This window comes from Sarcophilus harrisii, chromosome 6, assembly GCF_902635505.1.
Source record: "Sarcophilus harrisii chromosome 6, mSarHar1.11, whole genome shotgun sequence".
NCBI classification, from domain to species: Eukaryota; Metazoa; Chordata; class Mammalia; order Dasyuromorphia; family Dasyuridae; genus Sarcophilus; species Sarcophilus harrisii.
Window position 1 is genome coordinate 213384327 of NC_045431.1, and position 27399 is coordinate 213411725.

Consider the following 27399-nt stretch of genomic DNA (forward strand, 5'->3'; position numbering starts at 1 on the left):
AACACTATGCTACTGTATGCTTTCTTATAGCATGGTGCTTAGGCATCCCTCAAATGTTATACCAACAGAATATTATAAAGCAAAGTCAGCAAGGCTGAAAATACAGGCCCAGTGATGGATAAATTCTGTCCAAGGAAAATCCAAGGTAAGGCTAGAGAAAATCAATTTCGTCACAACATAGCCAATATGTTAGTTATCATTCACAAAGAGTTTCTTCTAAATCACAGAGGAGTTGGAATCCCCATTTCGTGGAGAAAGTATCTCACGTAAAGCAGGATCATTAAAGCATCTTCAGACTCTTCAAAATTATAACAATTTCTATGCAGCTGTAGAAGTATTTTTCAGATGAAGCTACATTTAAAAACACAATGGAGATATTCAGATGTCTTTGCTTAGAAAAGATGTTCAAATAATCCAAAGAAGAAAAAGAAAAAGAAATCATGGAATTATAAGTATAGAAAAATTGCCAATTAATCAATAGACAATTATTAAGTACCTACTGTAAACCAGGTACTGTATTAAGCACCAAGAAGAACAGATTTTTTTAAATGAGGCAAAAAAAACCCATCACTTCTCTTAAGGAACTTACAATCTAATAAAATTCATCTAGTCATCTTCCATGTTTTAAAGATAAAGAAAAGAAGGTGAGAAATTAAATGATTCATCCTTGTTGAATGATCGATAGTTTGAAAGGCAGTCTATTATATTGGAAAATATAGAAATATTAAGTCAGAAGGCTGTTGGTTATAGCTGGGTCCAAAATTAGCTAAAATCTATCATTATGACCCCTTTATTCTACAAATGGAAAAAATTAGACCTGAAGTGGCAAAGTTATGTCCCCAAAGTCACAAAGGAGTGGTTGATGTAACCAAGACCAAAGCATCAGAAGTAGCACTTTAAGAATCACAAAGTCCTCATATAAGAAGGACATTTTTTGAATATGTGAACAATAAGCATCAGAGCTAGAATTTGAACCTATTTCTAATTGTAAGTCCAGTATGACTTCTATTATATCTGAACTGATAATTTTAAGATATTAATAATACATTGTTAAGGGACAGGTCAATTCTCCCAGAGCCTCCACAGCTGTGTATCATAACATCCGAAGGAGTTGCAGGGCAGCCTTTGCTGACATAGGTGTTGGGGATTGAGAATGAGATAAATTGGAGGCAGAGGGAAGAGGAGAGAGGTCAGATAATACAATGGCCTCTCAGTCAGAGAACAGCAACTGCCTCTCAGTCTCCTTGCATCATCTTCTCACAAGAGGAGATCCATTCTGTGTTGGATCTCCAGCACCGGCTATCAGGTGGTTCCCGTGTATTCCAACATATGGCGCCTGAACGTGGGATAAGAATTACAAGAAGAACTAGAGCTGTTAATAAGAAGGATCCTTCCACAGTTAAGGAAGAAGAGCCCTGGTAAGACTTTTTTAGTCGGAGTAATTAAATGGGACAACACATCAAAGGCAAAGGGCTGGGCCAGGAGACTGATGAGAGACTTAAATGCCCATTCTGACTACAGTCCTCTTCTCCATTTGAAAGTTTTCCTCCATGATAAGATCAACACCTGCTATAACCATCCAGAAGTGATACTGCCACTTGCATTCCTCAGTGTGCAGGCCATGCTGCAGGAGGAAAATAACAGCAAAAAACAAAAAACTGGGAATCATTTAAGGGACAGGTCAGTTCTCCGAGAGCTTCCACAGCTGTGGATCACAACAATACATCTTAGTAAAATCTTTCAATCAACAGTGGACTTGAAGTCAGGAACAGTTTGAAGAGTTGAAAGAGGTTGGTGGAGGTAGAATACTTCTTTTGAAACTTCGTGGTTGAATGAACATGGAAGGTGTAACTTAAGTCTGAGTCTCAATTTCCTCATCTGGACCCAAGAGCTTCTTTGACCTGTTATTGCTACATAAAAATACCATGACATTTCTGTCACTTTTTACACTTCAGCACTTATCACAGGATCTCACACATCATAAGGCATTTAATCAATGCCTTGACTTGATCTTTGCTGATTATGCAAAGTCTTTTATTAAGTTCCCCAATCCTTGACTAGTCATAAAGTTTAGATACATAAGATAGATCCAAGCATAGTGAGATCATTATGGTGTTAGATATCCATGTGGAAAATGGTTCTTTCTTTAAAACATGTTGCCAACATAATACTGTCATATATAATATATATAAAATGGGATTCCTCCCCAGCAGACAGCTTAAGCCTTCTGTGGTTTCCCATAACCTTAAGTACATTAGCATCACTTTCAAATAGAATTGAATATAGTTTTCAAGTTAAACGAGCAATTATAATTCATATTAATAACATGATGTATTACAAGTGATGACATCAGGTTATAGGGACTGAATGAATGGAACATTAAGGAATTAAGCCGGCAATTCATCTTGAAAAAGTTTCTCCAGTGATATCAAAATGTCTTTTGGACTAGATAAGTATAATATTTTTAATATGTATCTAGGAGGAATCTAGACTGAAGGCCTTGGGATTGAACCAGCGGATGAAAACAAAAATACCTTGTTTTTGGCTAAGCAAAACTTACTGAGCAAAAACTAAAGGATGAAGCTCTGTATCTTAAAGAGACTTAATGGAGCCAAAGCCTAAGGGGAAGAACACAGCAATTAAACACCTACACAAAACCAGTCTTAACATATATTTCAGCAGAGTAAAAGGAACACAGTGGACCTAGATGTTTAAAAAAAAAAAAACACTCATACAATTTTGCTTCAATAAAGGGCTTATTTCAAGGAAAGTATAAGGAAGATGAATACTTCCTTGTCAAAGATTAAGATATGTTCTCTAAGTACATGATAAGCTTTTTGTTTAATTACATAAATGGTTATAACTCAATCACACTTAACTTTACAACAATAAAGGTTAACAACAGTTCAATACTACTTGGTTAGTTAAATGGTTGAGTTAAGTGGATTTTTTTTTTCTAGAAATGGGGAAATTTATAGTGATTCACAATCAGATCAGTGACATGAGAAATTACAGAACAGTTATTCTTTAGCAACCCAAACTTACTGATCAATGTAGATTATGCAATGAAATGGCAGAATATAATATTGTGTTGAAAAATTAGTATTTATTTAGCACCAAGTTATTTTTCTACTAGTTAGAAAGATATGATCATATACCTAACAATTATCCACCAAACTAATTATACTAAATTATCAATTTACACAATCAAATCACATAAAAGGAAATAGGACAAGCTATAAAGAAACTACCAAAAGAAAAGAACTGCTGGTCCTGATATATTTACAAAGAATTAAATCAAATTTTTAATAATTAAGGCCTGTAGCTACATAAATATATTCACAAAAATGGAAATAAAACATTCCATTAAATTCTATTACATGGATATACTTCCAAACTAAACAATAAAAAGATGATACAAAGGAGAATCACAGACCAATATATCAGCGAATAACAATTTAAATGTTTTAAATAAAATCCTGCAAACATACAGCTATTATCCAAAAATAATTATTAATCATGATCAAGTTATAAAAATAATTTATTAGGAAAATAACAAAAATAATTAATCATGTTAAAATTAAAAACCACATCATCTCAAAAGATTCAGAAAAAGCCTTTGACAAAGTAACACAACCATTTTTGCTGAAAAAAATCTACAAAGTAAAAAAGTGAACATTATATGGGAATAGAGTAGAAATTCCCAAAATATAGGAATAAAGCAAAGATGAATATTTCCCCTACTATTGTTTCATATTATTCTAAACAGGCCAGCAATAAGACAAGAGAAGGAAACTAAAATTGCAAAGAGGGCACATATGAACTAAAAAAAATCCATATCTGTTGATGACAGAACAGTTTGCTTAGAGAATCCTGGAGAATAGGCAAAGAAACTAATTGAAAAACTATTAATTTCGCAAAGTTGCAGGATACAAAATAAACCCATAAAACAGCAAGTTGTTATATAACTTAATTAAATCCACAAAGCAATAATAGAAAGTAAGATAATATCCAAAATAATTACAAATTGCCTAAAATAGTTTGGAAACAATCTACTAAAATATGTCCAATATTTTTATACATTCGATTATATCTTCCTTAAAGAAATAAAGAAAAAACAGACAGCTGGAAAATTATTCAGTACTCATGATTAGTCTAATAATAGTAAGTTAAAACACTATTTCTATAAGAAAAATGACAAATTACCAAAGTTAATTTAGAGATTTAATGATATACCAAAGTGATACTTTCCAAGGCAAAGTAAAATAATTTTACAATTCATGTAGAGAAATAAAAGACCTAGACTATCAATATAATTTTTTAATGTAGGAATAAAAGGAGAATACTTCCAGACTAAAACCATATTATAAAACAGCCATCAGTGAAACCACTTGATACTAGTTAAAGAATTAAAATGTAATTCAGTTGAACAGACTAGATTGGTGAGAATTAGAAATAAAGGAACTCAATAACTGAATGTCAGATAAATCCAAGAACATATATTACCTAGGAAAGAACTCAACATATAAGAGTTGATGCAAAAATTGGAAACCAATCTAGAAATAATTAGGCTTAGACCCATAAATTATTTCCTATTTCTAAATCAATTTAAAGTGAATGCATGGCCTGAATATTAAAGATGATAACATAAAAAATAAGAAGAGGAGCTGATCAATCCCCAAGCTATGGGAAGGGAATGCATTCTTAATGAAAATAGGGGATAAAAGAAATTACAAAAGATAAAATGGGAAGTTTTGCTTCCTTCAAATTGAAAAGATTTTACTCCAAAAAATTAATGCACATGGGATAAGGGAAATGATCGATGTGGGAGAAAGGAGAACTACAAAATATATCTGATAGAGATTTGCTAACAAAATACATAGACAACTAATGGAAACATTTTTTTTTTCCAATAGAGAAAGCAAAGAACAAACCCTTCTCAAAAGAAAACTTGTCAATTATTCACAACCACATGCAAAAATGCGAAGAATCATTAATAATAAGAGAAATGCAAATCAAAGGACTCCTGAGGTTTCACCTCATATTCAGAGAATTGGCAGAGATATCAAAAATCAGAATAGCTAACATTGGAGGGATGTAAAGATTACTTTTTTGTGGAACTATGAATTTATCCTACTGTTATGTAAAGCAGTGTGGAATTGTACCTAAAAAATGGCTAAAACATATCCTCTAAGAACTTTTTCTCTTAGGAAAGTTCAGTGGACAAGGAGTTCACTGACAAAATAATAAAAAAAGTTTCATATACCCCAAAGCATTTGTAGCAACATCTTTTTGTGGTAGCAAAGAACTTAAAACAAATGAGATACCTATCAATTGGTGAATAGGTAAATAAACTATAGCATATAATTGTAATAGAATATTATTACAATGCTATAAGCAACAATGAATATGATCATGAAATAATGAGATGTTGAATATAAACACTTGGCAAACTTTTTAATGCTATAGAAATACTTATTATTATTAATATTATCATTACCCTACAGTAAACCAGGTCTCCAGTCTGGTGACAACTTCATTCCCTAAGGCTCATAATCCACTCCTACCTCTCTCAAGTAAGATTTAGAGAATAACAGAGTCCCAGGGGTACATTTTTAACAAAAGGGTGAAAGTAAAATATACACTTTGAAATTTAATCTGCATTATTAATACTTTTTCATGTTTAGATAATTAACAAAAATGCTTTGTAGATTACATACACTAAAAATTTAATAACTGGTCAAGCTTAGAGCTGGCTCTAGTTCACTCTTGAATATGATGAATACAGAAAAGCATTGAAAGGTTTACATAAACCTTACATAAACTTATGCATACTCAAGTAAGCAGAGCCAGAAAATATACACAATGGATAAAACAATGGAAAGAACATAAACCACAAAACAATAAAAAACAGAATGTTATAAAATTATAAAAAAAAAAAATTTGTTCCCAAATTCCTCTGCAGAGGTGAGAAGCCTAGAAGTGTGAAATATTTTATATAATATGAGGATTTTTTATGTCTCAATTACTTTTGCTGATTTTTTTAATATTTTTTTTTTGTAAGAAATGGTTCTCTGGGGTGGGGGAAGAAAAGCATTGCATTCAGAGAAAATCTAGAAGAAGGAAAGAAAAAAGAAAAAAAAAAAAGAAAATTCAACAAATAAAATGTACCCAAATTGAAACTTTTCCCCACAACCATTCACATATAACTGTGATCCATAAAAATCTAAGAACAAAATACTTAACAGATGTTACTAAACCAAACATTCATCATTTCCAAATCTCATGGAATGAAAAGCTTTCAAAATATAGAGATCTAGCAGAAGAAATGAAAGCCAAGTGGCAAGAGGATGAGTTATATTATCATCTTGTTATTCAAATAATACTCAGAATGCATTTAGGGAGTCCAGAGAAGACGAACTTATTTCATAATATTTAATCAACTACAAAAGCAGTTATTTTATTTACCCATCCAAAGGACACTAAATATACGCAAATAGTAAGTGATTTGTTCTAGAACCATTTCTATCCAAATTCCTTTAAATGATTGGAGAAGAATAAGATAATAACATTAATGATCTCATTATCATGCAGAAGATAATTAAGACATCAATAGCTTCAGTGTTGGTTTGGGAAAAATACAAAATTTGGAAATTTTTCACAGCTGCTTTGAAGACAGCAATTCCTCTTCACAGAAGCAAAGTTCTTATTCCTGGGAATCATTATAAAAACAATGTTCACCCAAAGTGTGCACTACGTCATAGGAACAATTAACAGTCAGGGAGACAATTATTTCACATGGAAAAGTCTGCTTACTAACTTGGATTCTTGGTCCAGGAATACTTAGTTCACTTGCTGTACCTCCCCTCCCCCTTAGGTCTTACCTAGATTGGCCACTGGGGGACTCCCAGAGTTAACTAGTGATTGTTTCCTTATTTCTCAGCTGCTCAATTTGAAATCCTTAGTCATTTTTTGCCGAGGGCAGGAGGAGTAAGCTAAATTTAAAGCATTTCAAAAAATCCATTTTCTCTTACTTATTCCAACACACAGAATACTTTGGGGGGGGGGGAGGTTGGGGAGGTGGGGAGGTGAATGCCTGGAAAACAACTCTTCATCCCTCAGGCTCAGATAACTGACAGTCAGCCAAGTGGAACTGGACCAAGCTTTCTAAAAGGAATAAACTGTGTGAGCTCGGTTCCCTTGGGAACCTCCTGAAAGAAAATAAGATGTCTATCGCACAGATTCTCCCACAGAGCAATGAAAGAAAGAAGAGTTTGCTTTGGGATTAGGGGATTTTTGCAGGAACACCTAAGACTGGCTTTTCTCTCTTTCTTTCTTTCTTTTTCTTTTTTTTTTTTTAAGCAAGGAAGATGAGCCAATCCTGAGTACAGCTCTGAATCATCACAGCAACAGTCCTTCCATATGCTTCCATCACCAGCAAAACAACTTGCAATTCTTTCCTCCCATCCTCTCCCACTTGTTCCCAGAGGGACAGAGCAAAGTTCAGGTCTTCTCTAAGTGGTGATGTGGGGCAAAGGAAAGAACTTGGGACTTGTAGTGAGAAGACTCAGTTTAAACTGATAGAAACTGTTGTAAGGATGTGTGAGAAATGCTGAAAAGTTGGGTTTCCAGAGTGTTACAAGCTTCTAGGTAGAGTGGGACAGTGGGTACCACTGAATGTTAAGGAAGGTTAAACAGACCAGTTAAGTGATCAATAGAAGCTTTGAGCTAGCAAGGAATCAGAGGGCTAGGAAGGCACAGGTGGATTCAGCCAATCAGAAAGAAAACCACAAACTTAAGATAATGGCTGATCCAGCCAAAACTAGTTGGGGTCAGTGACCTGACTTGACCAAATCACTACTGCACCTGCTTAATAGGCTAACTGATTATTAAACAACACTGTAGGAAGAGTTTTCAACCATTTTTTTTTTAACATGGGATACATGATGAGGGAGGGGGAATATGTTTATATATTTAAGGGGAAAACCTGGCTAGGTGTATCAGAAAGATTGTAACCCAAAAGAAATGGACCAATCCGTTTTCTGAAGAGAGGGGCTACACCAAACTAGCAAGTATAAAGCTTCTCCCACTTCCTTCTTTGCCTTTGAAAGAGGCCTGTTTCTGGCCAGAAAAGCTGCCGATTCCTTAAGATTCTTCTTCAATAAATTGTCCTCGCTATCTGATTTTCAGTGTCAAGAGAGTATTTCTAACAGATGGAATAAGATTCCATTGGTAAATTACTCAGTACTATATAAGGGGATTTTTTTATACTACCATGTGCTAAGCACCTCAAAATGCCTAAGCAAAAATAGGTGCTTTGCAAAAGAAAAGATAACTGCAACTAGAAACTACACAATTCTCCTCACCTGTCATTCATACCAGTAACTTTGAGTTTTGTATGTGAATTTATATGTACATATTTATATATGCTTATATATGTGTGAATTACATAAGCATATATATTTGTGTATGCATACATATATTTTAGTGTACATGCTTGTACATATGTAGTATGTTTTTATAATGTAGTATACATAACTAAACTATGTATTTGCATGCAGATACATTGTATGTGTTGCTATATACACATTCATACATATGTGTTTTATGTACGTATAAATGTGTGTATAAATATATATATATATATATATATATATATATATATATATATATATATATATATATATATATATGCACACTAGGTAATAAGGAGCTATTTATAATTAAAGTGGCCCTATAGTGTGGCAGGAACATCTTATCCAATGATGGGTTCCAAGAACAAGACAAATTTGACATATCTTGAGGAAGTATGTGTCCTGTTCATTTGCCATAGTCAGCAATTTAGTTCTTCCATTTTTCCTCCAGACAAATTCATATGCCAGAGGTTGGAAACCATTAGCTAATTTCATTTTTTTAACTGAATAAAATTAAATTGCCAAAATAAAGAATGAATAAGACATATTCATTCATAAAAATAGCAAATAAAGAGAATACCAGAAAATATTATTCATATTTATATACAAATTAATATAGGAAATGGATGAATTGTTCAATAAAATATAATAAAAATAGACAAATTAACAAAAGAGGACATAGTGATTTCAAACTCAAACTCAGAAAAAGAAATCACATAATCATTAATGACTACAAAAAGCACAAATTTCTGGCTTATACGTATTTACAAATAAATTCTACCAAACAAAGAGCTATGGAACTCTATAAATTATTTTCAATAATAAAGAGCAAAAACCCTATCAAACTCTTCTTGAGAAAAATATGATCTTGATAAACCATGAAGGAATAAAATAAAGAATGATTTTATTTTTTTTTTAACTAGGAAACACTGATAGTTTTAAAATAACATTTTATTAGAGTGATTACAATAGCACATCCAGAAAAAAGAACTATTCATTATGATCAAGCTGGATTTTTACCAAGGAAGTGAAGACAGTTCTTAGGAAATAGTGTAGTAAAGTGGTGTCCTGGAAAGTGAGTCAGGAAAATATGAGTGCAAATGGGAAATTGATTTAACCGAGAGCCCCAGTTTTACCGTGCATGTGTAAAATAAAGAAAAAGGTCATTCTAGCATTTATTTCACAGAATTATTATATGTTTTAAATCAGATCATATGTGTAAAGCATTCTGGACACCTTGAAATATTATATAAATGTGAATTCTTACTACCTAATATTAGAAAAACAATTGATGACTCATTAAATATAATATAGCGCACCAAATTTATTCATATATGACCCATATATGTGTTTGTAACATATGTATCATGTGTGTTTGGTGTTATGCTTGTATCCTATATTATTCGATACATACATGTACATATGTATCGGTATCATATTTGTATCTTATTGTTTGTTACATATGTGTATATGGTATGTTTGTACCTATATTGTATGCATGTGGAAACTCAGTCCTTTAAAAATATTTAACTTAAAAAGAGGGAAAAGGCTCCATATGTGCAAAAATATTTGTAGCAACTCTTTTTTTGGTGGCAATATGGATACCCATCAATTGAGAAATGGCTGAAGAAATTGTGTATGAATGTAATGGAATACTACTGTTCAATAAGAAATGATACAGGCTGATTTCAGAAAAGCCTGGAAAGATTTACATGAACTGATGCTGAGTGAAGTGAGCAGGACCAATAGAACATTGTACACAGGAGCAGCAACATTGTACAATGATCAATTATGATAAAGTTAGCTCTTCCAGAAAAACAGTGATCCAAGATAACTCCAATAGTTTTGTAATAGAAAATGCCATCCTTATACAAAGAAAGAACTACAAAGATTGAATGTAGATCAAAGCATACCATTTTTACCTTTTTGTTATTTTTTTCTTTCTCATGCCTCTTGCTCTTATTTTTCTTTGCCAACATGACTAATATGGAAATATATTTTAAATGATTGTATATCTATATCAGATTGCTTGCTGCCTTGGGAAGGAGGGAAGAAAAGAAGGGAAGGAGAAAATCTGGAATTCAAAATTTTACAAAAATGAATATTGAAGACTATCTTTACAAATAATTTGAAAAAATAAAATACTATTAAGTATAAAAAAGTTTAAAGCAAAGTTTTCTCAATAGGATATATGTGTGCATGTATATATATGAATATATATGTACATATATATCTATACGTATTGAATATCAACCTCATCAGAAATATTGACTTCAAAGATATTGTTCCTTGTTGGCCCCTTCTTTAAGTATGTCTTTTTTGTTCATGCAAAAACTTTTAAATTATTATGGATTATATTCTTTATGATCATCCCTCTCCCTTATTTCACTAAGAATTCACTTCACCATGAAAGTGCTTCTCTTCTAATATTTCAAAGCATATAAATATTATTATTAAGTTCATGTATCCATTTTGAGTCTATTGTGGAATATGGGGGGAAATGTTGGTGAAATCAAGGGGAGGCTATTTTAGGAATAGAGCTCTAAGCATATTTATAGCTGAAAGAAAACAGCAGATAAGAAAAAACTGAAAATTAAGGAGAGATTCCAGTAAAGAGGGGAAGAATATTTCTTAGGAGTAGAAGCCGTTTCATTTTTGCCTTCATAGTTCCATGAATTAATAAAATGCTTGGCTTGGAGAAAACATCCAATAAATGCTAACTTATAGATTGAGTGCTGATGGACTGATTGACAGGACCAAGGACAAGGGAGAAGAATCAGTGTTTGTAAGAAGAGTTACCTCTTTCTTGGATACTGGAGCAAGGGAGGGAAGAGTAAATAGGAATGTTGAGTAAATAAAAGTTTTAAGATATAAATTTGTAGAGAAGAGGGAATGCCTGATGGATAGCCTCGGTTTTCTGAAAAGTATATATAAGTCCATCTGGTTTAAAAAGAACAAAAAGAAGAAAATAGTTATCTCAGGCAGAGAAGATATGTCTAATAATAGATTCTCAGGGCAATAGGATAGATATTCAGATAAAAGCCTTGGACTACAGAAATGAACACCTAATAGAGATGAGACAACATGACTCTGTAGTAGACCTATTCAGCACAGGTCTGTGACTCCTCCATTTAAATATTAGAGAAGCTAAGAAATCAAAGTAGAAGCAACCCAGGGTAGTGGCAAAGGAAGTGATTAGACTAGAAATCCACCATGACAGAAGTAAAGAGAGAGATCACAAAGCAAAACTAGCACTCACTTCCTACTCAAGCGATCAGTCAACAGAACAAAGTACTCTAGGATAAAGGATGGTATGAGATTGAACTAATTAATTGCTAGGTCAATGTTTTGAAGGGAAGAAAATAGAAAATTAGAAAAGACGGGGGGGGGGGGACTGGGAAAGCAGGAAGACAGCTAGCTAAAACAATGGATAACATTGGGCTTTAAGGAGGAAGAGGGAAAAGGAGAATTCATATCCTGCCTCAGTTCTTGCTATGTGACACTAGGCAAATTTTAACTTCTCTGTCTCAGTTTCCTCATCTGTAATATGGGGATGATAATAATACCTCCCTCAAGGTTTTTGAGACAATCAAATCAGATAACATGTTATAAAAGAATTTTAAATTATTGTTACTATTTACTGTTGTTAGAGTAGAAAACAGGATGAGACAGAGAGAAAGAAATTAGTATCAGATAGGAAGGAAGGAGAGAATAAGGGAAAGAGGAGAAAGGAGAAATAGAAGGAAAAGAGGAAGAGAGAGAAGGGAAGAGGGAAGGAAGGGATGTGGTAAGCAGGAAATGGAAAAGGCAAGGAAGGGAAGGGAGGAGGAGAAAAGGAAATAAAGGGAAGGAGAAAAAATGAAGAGGAAAAGGAAGAGAGGAGAGAAGAGGAAAAAGACAGAGAAGAAGGGAAGGGAGAAAGGGAGGAGGGAAGAGGGGAAGGAAAAGGAAGAAAAGAGAAAGGAAGGGAGGGGAGGGAGACAAGTAGAAGGGAAGGGGGAAACAGAAGAAACATGGAAAGAGAAGAGGAGGTAAGAGAGGAAGAGAAGAAGGAGGGGAAGGAGGAAAAAAGAGGGAGGAGAGCCAGCTTGTCAGAGGCACCACGATGCATCATCCATTCTGTTCCAAAAAAGAGGCTGAACTCCAGAGGGTGCATCTTTTTGAGATCTGGCCAACATACCAGACTTGGAGCACAGGGCTTCCTAGATGAGCAGCCACCACCTACGGGACAAGGCAGACGTTGCTTCTTTCTCTGCTCTCTCCTTGATTTTCTACCTGTCAGCAGCTGGGAAAACCAACAAGACAAGAAACAACAGGCTGCGGGCTGAGGTGACTACTTTCCCAGAGAGGAGACTGGTGGAGCAGGGGAGGGTGTGCGTTAGGACGCAAGTCCCCTACAATCATTCCCTTCTTCTCCCCCTCTCCTACGTGGGAAGCCCTCTAGCCCCAGGCTGCCAATGGCCTAATTAGGCTACTTCCTTTTCCCAGATTTCTTTCTAATGCCTTTCTCCCTTCTTTCTCCTGGTCCAATAACCTCCTTCTCCCAGAATCAAAAGCCTCCATTCTTCTTCCTCCTCCTCCTCCTCCTCCTCCTGATATTCCTCCCTCTTCTTCCTTTTCCTCCTCTTCCTCCCTACCTCACAGGCACATGAGAAGTTAAAAGGATCAAGAAAATTACACATAATCCATCCTTCCTGGTTAATCTTCCTCCACCTTCTCCCCCCGGAGATTCCTTTTTACATCTACTCTACTCTTACTTTATTACTCCTCCTCCTTTTTCCTCCAACTCTTCCCTCCTCCTAATGTTTCTACCTTGGACCTGAAGTCAGGAAGTTCTCAGTTCAAATCTGGCCTTAGACACTTACCCATCTTTATGTCCCTCTTTGCCTCAGTTTTTTCATCTGGAACATGAGAAGAAATCAGTGAGGATAAAAGGAAATCATATTTTTAAAGAGCTTTGCAAACTTCAAAACATTAAATAAATAATGGCTATTATTAATATTATTTCCTCTTTATTCCTCCTAATCCTCTTCTCTGCTTTTCCTCCTCCATCCTCTTGATCTTCTTCTTCCCCCAGATCTTCCTTCCCCTTCTTATTCCCCCTCCTCTTCCCTGTTCTTTTCTCCTTCCTACTTACTCTTCCCTTCTCTCTTCATCTGGTCTTCTGCTCTCTTCTCTCCACCTTTCTTCCATTGTCCTAAATCTCTCCCTACCCTTTTCTTCTTCCTCATCTTTTTTCCCTTTGCCCTTATTCTCCCTTCCCCCCTTCCTCTTCCTTCCAGCGTCTTTCTTCTCCTCCTTTTTGTCTTATCTTGGTCTTTCTCCCTCCTCTTCACCCTTCTAGTCTTTATCCTTTTCTCTCTCCTCCTTCCTTTTTTCTAAGGAGACTTGTTAGCTTATCAACTAATTCATTAGGCGGTGCTTGGGTGATAAGGAAGCCCTGTGCCAACTCTAGGAGCTGCCAACCTTTGGGCTAGAGTTTGGAGGGAAGAAGGCAGAAAGGTACTGGGTTTGGCTCTTTGGGGATCAGCGTCCAGGAGAGCTGGATACTATTCAGGGTTGTGACTTTGCCCCTCTCTTTGACCTTCCCAAGGTCACTGTTCTGGGAAACAGAAACTGGGCATCCTGGGAGACCAAGCTGTTTCTGGTCACAAGGGTAACCTAGGAACTGTTTGTCTTTTGATCTGTTAAATAGTTGTAGCTCCAAGTCCTAACATTTTACCAGGAAGAAGTAGGAGCTAGGAACAGATGGAGGGGGGGAGAGCTATGCAGCTGACTGGAAGCTGCTGCTGCTATCCCGGGACCAGGGAAGGGACTCAGAAGCCTCAGGCAAAAGAGGCTGGATCCTCCTAAAGGCTCTATGAGTGTCTCTGGCAGCCACAATTTTCCTTGCTTGGTTTCTCCACTTTAAGACTTGGAAGGCTTTAACTTCTCTTTATTTATTTGTTCACTCTCAGGATCCCTCCAGAATTTGGCTGTGCCTTCTGATTGGGCCATCCCCCTTCATTTGCAAGTAGCTTTGTGTCATGTACCCGCTGGGGGCAGGGCAGCAGGGCCACTGGCAAAAGCAGGAAACACCAGCTTCTTAGAAAGAGTTGCACCAAAGATAGGACAAGTTTGCAAGGAAGATTGGGACCAGTGTTTGATGTGATTGATCTCCACTCATTTGCAAAGGGAGCAGTGGAGGAGATTCAGAATAGGAGGTAATTTTTTAAATTATTAATTTCTTTGTTTCACCAAAAACTTTTCATGACTTAATATCTGAAGTGTCATTTGGCCCCTATGAGTTGGGTATTCTTTTCCCTTACTCATAAGGGAAATTCAGAGCAATGCATTGTGAGGGAGAGCACTATGACTCTCAACAATCCAATCGAGGTAATGATGGGAAAAGAAAATATGGATGAGCCAACACTGCCTTTGTATAATTGGTTTGCAGCAGATCCCCAAGTATATTTGGTTTAATATTCAAATGACCAAATTTTCTGGTTTGTCACAGGCTGGCCAAAAAGAGGAGGTAGACTGAGGCTAGTAGGTGGTAAAGAAAACCTATCTTGAGATTAGAAAGGGGTTCTCTTTAATATCCAGGTAGATCTTAGCCTTGTTCCTGGTTATCCCAAAGGACTGAATATAGATGCAGTCTAAAGGGATCTATTATCCAAGTTTTTTCTTTTGAACAGTGGGTGAGATAGACAGGGAATATATCTTTAACTAGTAATATAAGATGTTCAATACTGAATGAGATTTTTAGTTTATTAACTTCATTTTCCTTTCTAAATTTTATCAGTAATAGAAAATACCTTATTTTGGTTCTGACCTGCCATTTCAACCAATGTAGGGAAATTCTTGTGTGGAGACTCCCTTCATCTAAGCAGATAATTTTTTAAAATCTCCCCAGAGAACTGGGAAATTAAATTATTTGCTTAAGGTCACACAGTTTGTACATGTCAGAGGCATTTCTGGCTCCAAAGGAAGACCACTATCCAGTATACCAAATGGCTTCTCCCTATTTAAAATAAATACAGAAAAATCTTATTACAATAAGCTCTATAACTTCTGAAAAGGAATCCCACTATGGGTAAGAGCAAAGTATATCTTTAAGCTTTCTGTAAAGGTACAGTTTGCCAAGCTAAGCCATAGTACAGAAAAGCTACCTATGGAAAAAGATATTTGACCTGCTCAATAGAACAAACTAATTCCAAGGATGTCCACTCTTAAGAGACTTGACATCTCTACTTTGAAGCTTTTTTCTTTTAGCAAATACTATAAGTTCTATACTGGAAAGTTATAAAATTACATTTTTTAAAAAAATTAAACATCAAATTTTCACACATTCTCATTAGCTCTTGTACCTAAAATTAATAAGTTAACTTCTACTAGCTGCCTAAAAGGATAAGATCCAAAGAGCTGAAAATATAGAAATAGATGTATGCATACCCCTATACACATATATATATATAAATATATACAACATTATAATTATAATGTTCAAAATGCTACATATAGAGAAAAGCATTATTCCAGATATTTGATGGTGATAGATGGCATAGTGGTTAAAATACTGACCTGGGTTCTAGTCCCAGCTCAAAACTGCCTCAATGTATGACTTCCCTAAGACTCAGTTTCCTCATCTGTAAAGTGGCAATCAAAAGTTCCTAGTGTCCTTGATTCCTTTGGATATCAGATGAAGTCCAGAACCCCTTCTCTGACTAATGATGTAAAATGGATGACAAAGGAAATCATTTTTATTGAAATAAAGATGACATTTTTCCTATACAACTTCACTAACTCCTTAAAATCCATCCACAGACCCATTGGAAGTCAGTAGAACTCAGGTTAAAAACTCCCAATGATTCCCAAAATCTCCCCTCATTCTAACTGCCCAAAAGATCTATCTAATCAGTGCTTTGCACAATTCACTGATTTGAATTCTGAATCTTGAGTGTTTGTGAGTGCTACAGCATACTTTTAAGTGAATGTGTCAGTCATTTAAAAAAAATATTCCATCTTCCTTTGATTGGGTATTATGTATTAGTGTCTTACTTATTCACAATTTATCAAATCCACGGCTCTCATCCTAAAACTGCCTCTTGGCCCTCACATTGCCACCAGCCTTTACTTTCCCTTACTGTTAAATTTCAGTCATATATGGTCTATTTGCTCCCAGTACTTCCTTGCCAATTTACTCATCAATCTATAATCTGCTTTCCTTCCATACAATTCCACTGATACTGTTCCCTTTAAGGTCACCAATGGTTTAAACTACAAAACCATTGACTTCTTCTTAGTCCTCTCTTCCTTGACTTTTTCTCAGCTTGGATGATGATCATACCCTCTTTCCCCCCACCCTCCCCTCCCCGCCCAGTTCTCTTCCTTGATATTTTCTGACTACTATACCCTTACTACTATTCCCTTGACTTTCAGAATCCTGATGCCTTCTAACACTCTTAAAATTGAAAGTTTCACCAACTTTTCCAAGAAATTGTTTTTTCTTTCTCCTCCTAATCTTAAGTGTTTGGGGCAAATAACTAGGTTGCCAGATCTCCCAGCCTAGATTTAGGAAGATCTGAGTTAAATCCAGGCCCAGAGACTTGCTAACTTTGTAACCCTGGGCATGGCACTTAACTTTGCCTCAGTTTCCTCATCTGTAAAATGACCTGGAGATGGAAATGCTAAACTACTCCAGTATTCTTCCCAAGAAAATTCCAAATGGAGTTGTGAAGAATTAAGCACAATCCAAGTGGCTGAATGACAATCCTTAAATGTGGACATCCACTAACAAGTAGTAAATGTGGATGAGAGATCTGGATAAGAGGCAATCTACATTAATAGAGGAGAGAGAGCAACCCAGTAGATGAGATCACAAGTTTATTATAATGTTATTTGTTATTGTATATGCAGATTTTAATTTAAATTCTTAATTTTTTCTCATCATTTTAATTTTATAATTCAAATATTATGAAGAAAGGCAAAGTACTAAATGGAAAATTTTAATGGAAAAAATTAAAAAAGTTTTTAGTCTTGTGAAGACACAATTAAACTTTCACTGCAAGCATTTACACCTCAAATCAGAAAGTTACAAATCAGGACTTGATTGTTTTGTCAATTGTCTAGACTTAAGAAAGTGTTAATAATGCAAATTAAACTTGAAATTGTGTGCATCCATTTTTTTCCCTGGAGACCCTGATCGTTAAATATATGCCAGCACACCACTTCAAGAACATTACTTAAGCTCAGCAGAAATGTAGTAGAAGGCTCAAACAACAAAGCCATCACCTAATTCTGTCTAATAATAATAACAGTAGTAGCAATACTAATAACTGGCATATATAAAGCTCTTCAAAGTTTACAAAATCCTTTATGTCCATTATCTCATATCTTCTGATATCTAGAATCTTCTCTCTTATTTGTGACCGAGTCATTTTGGCTGGTTCTTTCTGGGATTCATTTTCTTCATCTGTAAAAGAAAGGGGGTAAATTGACTACTAAGGTCACTTTTAGTTATAATTAATGATGATTTACTATCTGCAGAATCTTGACTAGTGTCATTTAAGGTCTCCATGCCTCATTTGGGGGGAGGGATTCCATATCTGTAAAATGAGGGATCCTTCTAATAGCCATCGCTGTTGTTCAGTCATTTCCTGACTCCATTTAGGATTTTTCTTGGCAAAGACACTGGAGAGATTTGCCATTTCCTTTTTTAGTTCATTTTTTATAGATGAGGAACTGAGCCAAAGCTAAGTGACTTATACAGGGTACCATAGCTATTAAGGCCAGATTTGAACATCCTGACTTCAGGCTTGACACTCTATTCGCTGTTCTAACTAGCTGCATTCTAATAGTCATAGAATTTTACTTTTTGCATATTTCTATGATCAGTTTACAAAATTATTTTCTGGATCCTCTTTGACTTTGCAAGTCAGGCTAAAGAAATCAATTCATTCAATAACAGACATCTAGAAGAGAAATCAACTCAGCTATAATTTTATCTTTCAGCAAAAGAGTAAATAGTCATAAATTTAGTATTGGTAGCTATTAGAAAGGCATATATAGTGATTGAATAGAACATTATTGTGCTTTAAGAAATAATGAGCACAATGATCTCAGAAAAACCTGGAAAGACTTATATGCACCGATAACAGAGTGAAGTGAGCAAAATCAGGAGAACATTATACAATATTGTTATCACTTTATACAATGGACAACTGTGAATGTCTTTCAGCAAAAACGATCTAAGACAATCCCAAAAGACTCATCATGAAAAACATTATGTCTCCAGAAAAAGAAGTGATGATGTCTGAATACAAACCAAAGCATACTATTTTTCACTTTCTTTACTTTTTTTTTGGTTCAGATTTTCTCTTACAAAATGACTAATGTGGACATCTGTTTTACATGTTTGCACTTGTATAACTTATATCAGTTTGGTTACCATCTTAGGGAGAGAAGACAAGAACAGGGGAGGATAGAATTTGAAACTCAAGTTTTTTTAATGTTAAAATTGCTTTTACATGTAATTGAGGAAAAATAAACTCTTACTTTTAAAAAGAAGCCATCTCAGGCCAAATGCCTTATTTTATGGAATAAGAAACTGAGGCTAATGAGATTGGAACTTGGCCTGGCCCCAAGGGACAGTACCCATCTGAGGAAGGATTTGAACCTTTATCCTGACTCCAAAGCCAATGTTTTTTATTGTACCACTTCTTAATATGACTCCCCATAATGAAGCAGGCTGATGTGGAAATTTGTTCACATGTGTCCCGCAGGAGCTTACCAAGCTCAAGGAGGAGAACTAATGTGGTGGGTGGAGAGGAAGAAAAAATGAAATGAGTATAGAAATACAGATAAATAGGTCCCATCAGATAAAAGCAAAACCCGAAACCCAAGTGCTCTGTTTTCAGGGAGCAGCAGGGAATCATTTCCATAGCAGCCAAACCTGATATTTCATAAACTCTTGGGTTGGGAAATCAGCAGAAGTACTAGATGAACTTAGCAGAAGATAAAACCTTCCTGTAATAGGCGTTCCTTGAGAAAGGTCAAGGGACCCAAGTAAGCGGTGGCCTGAGAAGCTGATAGATCCCCAGAAGGGTGTGCATTGTTGATCTTCCTGACCCCCTCATTTCCCTGAATAGAAATGTGGCATTTTCTTTTGGTCTCTTTCTTCCTAGAGAATCAGTTTCTCATCTACCAGCCCAGGTATTCCACTAAAACATAGGTCAAATACATGAAAAGATAGTTTTCAACATTCATTTTTATAAAATCTTGATTTCTAAATTTTTCCCCTCCCTCTCTTAGTTTCTTTTGCACCAAGATAGCAAACAATTCGATATAATATGAGTTATATCATGAGCAATCAATAGGTCAATTTTTCAAGAATTTTTCTAAGAGAGATCAGATGTTCAATAATAACTTCAATTTAAATCTACAAATTTTCAAAGCAGAATAGACTTTGAATATGGATTTTCCTTTGTTATCTTGACTTTTTCCTGCCATCTTACTGAACAATGGACTTCCATGGAAACAGTAAAAGTTAGAAATGGAAATTTTCTTGATTTTTACTCATTTTCATATTACCATACACATTTGTCACAAATAAATACACATACACAAAGTGGATGATAGATTCTTTCACAATTACTCAAATAAATTCAGCTGCACAGATCTAGAAATCATCCTTCAAGGGAAAGCTGAAGGAACAGCACCATTCCAATTCTTCTTCCACTTTGACCCATCTGCCTGAAAATTTCCCAAAAGTCAAGCTCATTTTCTCTCCACCCTTTATCTAATATCTTCCTTGGCATACTCTTTTGGCTAGGTGAGTTTGGGAAAGATTCTAATTTTCCTTAACATCTGGCTAACATTTTCCCTTCCCTGTGATATCTAGTTCAAATATGTCAAAAGAAGATAAGAAAAACAGAAATTATAAAGCCAAAACTTCACAATAGCATATCCAAGAGTGATGAATTTTTATCTGGACAATGTTGGTATCTTTCAGTACAGAAACTTCATCATGTCTTATGGCAAGTTGGCTTTGTTTTGTTTTCATTTAAAATGTTTATTAGTATCTCACTATGTGCCAAGTATTGTGCTAGGAAGTTATAAAGATAAGTAAGATGCATCAGTACTCTTCAGAATGCATAATACAGTAGAGGAGGTGATATTATTTTCACCTGGGAAGATCAGAGAAAACTTGGCAAAGAAGGTTTAGCCTTGAAGGGTAGGTAGGAGACTTTAACAGGTGCAAGGAGGAGGGCAGTCCAGAGAGAGGAAATAACAAAGTCAAGAAAGACCTGTTCTAGGAAGAGTGAAATCAGTTTCACTTCTTTGGAGATGTTCCATAAATAGGAATGCTATTACCTTCAAATCATTGAAATGTCCATGAGAGCAACAAAGGTTGAAAGCCATTAATGGATTTGAATTAGAAATTGAGTTGGAAACCATTTTTAAAATTAAATTTGTTTTGAAAATTAAAATCAAAGGAGAATATTATGACATCATCTATCACTTCAAAATTGATGGTTTCCAAATCTATGTCCCTACTTCTTTGACCCTATCCTGAACTCTGGTGCTGTTTTTTCTAGTGCCCTTGAAGTATCCATAAATGAAATCCCATCTTCTCTCTTAAAATGTTTTGGCTGGATCCGGATCTGCTCAGAGAACCTGGTTTCAAACCCTATCTTTATTTATGGATCTCAAGCAAATCACTGTTACCTTAAAATCAATCTGGTCAAACTCCAACTCATTAATTCCTTACATGGAGATGCTGTATGAGTAAGTTACTTGATGTTGGGAAGACCAGGATTTAAATTCTACTTCTAACATTTACAACCTTTGTGATTCTGAAGAAGTCACTTAATCTTGTTGAGCCTCACTTTCTTATCTGTAAAATGAGGGATATGGAGTCAAGGGTACCTGAGGACCAATCCAGTTTTTCAGCCTGGATCTCATGATCCCAATGTCCAACCACACCTACTCCCCCAAATAAAACGGCTCCCCTCTCCCATAAGCCCATCCCATCAGTTTTTCTACTACTAATAATAAACCATCTCTGTCAGACCAGTAAACTTGGAGTCTTTCATGTAAAATAGCCAATTCCACTATGGTCTATACTGATCAAACCGTTTCTAGAGAAATAAGAAGGGAAGAAGAGAGAGAAAGGAGGAAGGAGAGACACAGAGAGATAGTGAGAGACAGACAAGGACAAAGTCAGAGACAGAGAGGTAGAGGGAGAGACACATATATGGTTATGTGTATGTGTGTAAGTGTGTGTGTATACACACATGCACACATTCATATATGTGCATCCCTATATATACACACATATTTCTACAGGTCTATAAATACTGACACATATTTAAGCTTTAACACATGAACTGAACTTTTTGGAATACTTTATATATGTAGGTATCTTTTTTTTAAATATCATCTTCACTTCTGAATCATTTCTCCCTTGCTAACCCAGCAAGTCATCCCTTTTAATAAAAAAGAGAGATTGAAAAAGTCCAGCAAAAGAAACTCATCAATATATCTGATATCTCTAATATTCAAAACTTTCCATAATATGACCTCTCCCCCACCTTTCCAGCTTCTCTTACCTTAAACCACCCCTGCCTTCCACCTACGACCTAGTGACAATTTTCTTCTCTTTCTCACAAGAAATTTCCTTTCCTGATGAGGCGTTTTTAGGGGCTGTTCTACATGTCTAGAATTTTCTCTACTCATCTTTCTCTCTTGTTCTTCTGTTGATTATCTCCAATTTGTTATACGTGGCTTGTTTGTACATAGTGATTTGCCTGTTGTCTCTCCCATTGGATTGTAGGGTCCTTGAGAGCAGGTCTTTTGCCTTTTTCTGTATCCTCAACACTTGGCATAACACCTGGCTCATAGTAGCTTTCATAGCATAAACATCAATATTTATTGACAGATAATGATATTTCCCATTTATAATCTCCTGAAAATATGTAGCAGAGAGATTCCAATCTAGAACGGGAAAAAACATGTCCAGTCCAAGACTAATTTTACAGACATGTAAACAGTACTAGGGAGGTTAAGTGATTGGCACAAAATCACAGAAGCAGTAAATATCAGAGATGGAATCTGAAATTAAGTATCCTGACAGCAAGGGAGGGAGATGTATTCTTTCTCAGCTTTTTTCTGGAGTATAAGCATCACATTTTAAGAGGGACACTGACAGATTAGCATCCAAAGGAGAACCACCAGAATAGTGAACAGGTCTGATAAATCTTTTTTCACCTATAACAACCCTATTATTTTATTTTTTATTCATTTTGAACTTAAATATAGAAGACCCAAAAACAAAACATTTCCATGTATGCGGTACAACTTGAAGATTAAATATAAAATCATGTTTCCATTTCACATTGTTAAAAAAAAAAACTGTGATGAATACTATGCATTATTTTCAAAGCTATTTTGCTTTTTTGTGCTTCTTTCTAACTTTTCTTTTGGTCTCTGCTATGCACTTTTTTCTCCCTCCCTTCCCAAAGTCTTTCCATAGAAAGTTGAAAACCAGAGAAAATTTAGCCAATAGGAGGGAGAAAAACTAAACAGAAACAAGCATTGTCTTCAAAGGGTTGGCAAGCTGTAAGGAAATAGACCACTTCTATGGTATTCCAGAAGATAAAACTTGATGCAATGGGTCAAAATAACAAAGGCCACTTTGGATCAAAATAAGGAAGTTCTTTCTAATGAACAGAACAGTACAATATGTACACCAGGCTACCATGGGAGGAAATCTAATAACACATATTTATGTAGCATTGTATGGTTTACCCAAGTCTTTTCACACATGTTTTTATCTAACACTGACAATAACCCTGGGGGGTAGACAGGTAGTCAATACCTTCATTTGACTGATCAGATGGCTGGCTGGCTCAGGAATATGTGGTGAGACAGGACTTGCAATTAACCTTCAGTTTCTTAGTTCAGGATTCTCTTTCCAGCTACACACATTTCTTTTTTTCCCCAAGATACCTAATCAAGGGCTTGAATGATCTTGTATTTGGCGATACAACAGATAGGTTTCCTCACTGCTTAGATTGTTGAATTATAAAATCTTTACTATCTTTTTTTTTGAAAGTTTTCTGATTTCCTTTTAACTCCAGTGAGTTAAGGATTTGCTAAACCTTGCCACCTCTTTCACCTCTCTTTTCATTTCAATGACTTTTGCCACAGTTTTAAGCCAAGTCCTTGTTACCTTAAGCCTGGATTTTTTCTTAATCTGATCAAAATAACAATGTTTGGATCAGACATTTACTATCTGTGTCATCCTGGACTAGTCATTCATCCCTGTTTGTCTCAGTTGACTTATATACAAAATGAGCTGGAGAAGGAAATGGCAAATCAGTCTATATTTTTGCCAAGAACACCCCAAAAAGAATCACAAAAAGTTGGGCATGACTGAAAATGACTAAACAACAAACAACAAATTAAGCTCCTTAAGGGCAACTGATGTCTCATTTTTGTATTCCTTTGTATAGGTCTGGCATACAACAAGTGCTTAATAAATGCTTATTTTCTTGCCTAACTGCTGCAGTACCTTTATTTTCGCTCTTTTCTCTACCTCGATTGTTTTCCCTTCTCCTCTCTATTTAACCAAATCCTATCTATTCTTTGCAGTTTCATATACTTTGTCAGAGTTTCCCTGACCACTCAAGTGGTCACTCATCTGTTCTCTTCTTTTTCTGTACCATTTCAAAAAGTCATTTCTCTTCACTTTTTAATTATTTAATATTTCTTAGCCTTGTATCCCTCCCTGTAAGATTACAGGCTGTTTGTGGTCAGGAACCAAATTTATTATTTTGTTTCCTTTCAGGCTTCTAGGTAAGTATATAGAAGACACAAGTGTCTATTCATCAGGTACATATTTGCCTATGATTTAATTGGTCTGGATACACCCTGTAATAAACCAAGCATAGTCTCTTATACATAAATATTTGTTTTTCAAGTAAATCAAATCACTCCTTGTCTTAATAGATAATCTTCATGAGTTTCTGTGGTCAAAAATAAGTTTTTACCAACTGTGAATGACGTGGCTCTTCTCAACAATACAATGATCCAAGACAATTCCCAAAGGACTCATAATGAAAAATATTATCTGTGATCTGTAGATCAAAGCATACTATCTTTCTTTCTTTCTGTTGGAGTTTTCTTCTACAAAATGACTAACATGCAAATCTTTTACAAAATTATTAATTTATAAACTATACAGAGCTTCTTCCCCCTCAGGGAGAGGGTAGAAGAGAAAAGAAGGGATATAATTTGGAATTCAAAACTTAAAAAAAATTTAAATTATTTTACATGTAATTGAGGGGAAATAAAGTATTATGGGGGAGGGGAGGAGAAGTAATTCTTCACCCACTGGACAACATTCTGGTGAAGAGCTTCCCTGAGATTACTAGTTTAGAATTTAAAAATCTATCTTCAGGCCCCATTCTAAAAGCTTTCTAGATAATAGAGAACCTGCTCCAGCTTACATTCCAATAGCATAACCTTCAAGAATCTTATTTCAAATCCAAGCCACAATGAAGCATCCATGTAGAAAGATACAGAAAGAGCCCAAGATTTGAAGAAGATTCAGTGTCACTCCAATCTCAGTGACTTAACTAAGCTATAGGACTTATGCTAAGCACTGTTGTCTGAATGTCAGCTTCCTTATGCATAGGACTAGATCTAAGCTTCTTAAACTGTGGGTTGCAACTCCATATGAATTCTGATAACAATGTGGGAGTTGTGAAATTATGATTTACTATCAGGAAATTTGTATGTACCTATTTTCTAAACATATATCTGGAGTCACTTAAAAAGGTGAAAAGAGGTCATAACTGGGAAAAATTTAGAAGCCCAGGACCAGATAACTGTTAAGGACCTTTCCAATTCTAAGTCTATAATCCTATGATCCTAAATGTTTAATAGAATATGATAGGTAGATTTTTTTCCTGAGTTAATTGGGATTAAGTGACTTGCCCAGGGTCACACAGCTAGGAAGAGATAAGTGTGAGACTAGACTTGAACTCAGGTTCTCCTGACTTCAGGACTGGTACTCTATCCACTGTGCCTCCTAGCTGCCCCTGACAGGTAGATATCTAGATAAACAGACAAATATGGAGTTTTGTACTAATGATGCTCTACTTCATGAAAAGGAATTCTAAAATATGGATCTTAAAACTTGGTTAGGGACATACCTAATTTTTAAAATCTTAATTGGAATTGAGGCAGATTAATTAGCATTTGATACTATAAATCAAAAAGCACCTAATTGTCGTTCATTTTTTGTTCTTGAAGAGAGCCAATGGCATCACAAAGGTGATGTCTTGACTTGTGTGTGAATTAGGCTTTAATGAGGCAACACTTAGAACTATTAGAGATCTGATCTAATGCTGTAATAGATAAAGATCTATTGAGGAGAAGTGTTTTGTATAAAATGACACAGGGAATTGACGGCAGTTGGGACCTAGAACCAAGTCTCCCGATAACAATATTCATATTTTTTATAATGTGTTATGATTCAGTGCAGTGCACTGCAATAGAAAGAATGCTGTATTTGGAGGCACAAGACCAGAGTTCGGATCTCTGCTTGGGCAAGTTACTTTATCAACTTCCTTAATATAAAATTGGGGGGGGGGTGGATTAGAAATCTCTAAATTTCCTTTCCAGTCTCAAGTTATGATCTATTAATAATGTAGTAATAGATTGAGCTGAGCTTGCTCTGATGTTTTCATTGAGGCCTGACTCCATCAGCATAAATGTCACCTCCAATGACCAGCTACAACTTATGCAACAATTCTAACAATGTAAAAACCCATAAAAAAAGCCATATTCAAGTGATTCAATTTATTTATGGAAGGCATCATATTAGTTGGGAGCTAAGACAAAAAACAAAGTCTCTGCCCTCGATGAGTTTCTACTCAAAAGACTCAACAAGCCTGAATGATTGACCAAATCTAATAAATCATTTTTTAATATTACTGAACCTGTGATTTAAGAGGTACAGAGAGCACTTGGTGAGGCGTTTCCTTTACCAATATAGATTGGAAGGCTTTCTCTGTGATTCAGTTGTTTTTGTTTGTTTTGGAGGGTTGTTTTTTTTTTGAAGTTTCATGTGCAATCATCTTTTTCATTATACTCATGATTAAAATGTCTATTTAAGTTCATTTTTTATAAAAAGTTACCCTAAGCACTGAGATATGATTTACCCAGTAACATATAATAGTAGATGTCAGAACCAGGAAAGAGTTCCTGGGTCGCTGTAGACTATACCAGTGGTATGGAAGCTATAACAATTCCTACCAATCTAAAAAGCTTTCAGATATACTCCTGAAGACAAACTGTCCAAAGCTCAATGTAATTCATTTCAGTAAAGCTCTTCACCAGTCTGTTGCCTTGTTGCTGTTATTGTTGTTCAGTAAATCAGTTGTATCTGACTCCTTGTGACATTGTGGACCAACTAACCATGGGGTTTTCTTGGCAAAGCTGCTGGAGTCGTTTGTCATTTCCTTCTATAGTTTTAATCAGCACAAGTGCCAAAGATTTCCTGGCAGGTGACAAATTATTTCTTGGCCACAAAAACACATGAGGACTATTGACTATGGCAAGGAGAAATTTCATCTCCTTCAAAAACAACTCTTCAAGGAAGCTTTCAGTTTTAAAAATTAGCTGCATAAATAATGATAATAGATAACATCTGCTTTACATTTTGGAAAGTATTTACATATTATAATAGAGGCAATATAGTTTTAAAAAATCAATTAGTAAGCATGTATTAACTATCTGCTTGTATCAGGTATTGTAAATATACATGGGGTGCTGGCCAAAGAAAGAACAGAGAATTTGGAGCCAGAGAGCCTGGATTTGACTCCCCAAACTATTAATTATTCAAAATGTTTGATCTTCCCAGGCCTTTGTTTTCTTGTAACTGAATCCCTTTCTACTATGAAATTCTATGAATCACTTGATTCTAAAATGAAAA

At 35.3% G+C, this 27399-nt stretch overlaps 1 protein-coding gene across 3 annotated transcripts in view; it reads left to right on the forward strand.

Annotated features, from left to right (window-relative positions):
* BBOX1 (gamma-butyrobetaine hydroxylase 1) overlaps positions 1-27399 on the forward strand; it is a 102460-nt gene that overhangs the window by 11647 nt on the left and 63414 nt on the right. The window contains exon 2 of one of the 3 annotated variants that reach the window (XM_031943456.1): positions 14372-14617. The exons of 1 other annotated variant lie outside the window; for it this stretch is intronic. The gene's annotated coding sequence lies outside the window, so the exon portion shown is untranslated. Of the gene's footprint in view, positions 1-14155; positions 14618-27399 lie in introns of those variants that run through there. One more of the 3 variants, XM_023506306.2, reaches the window with a different exon arrangement.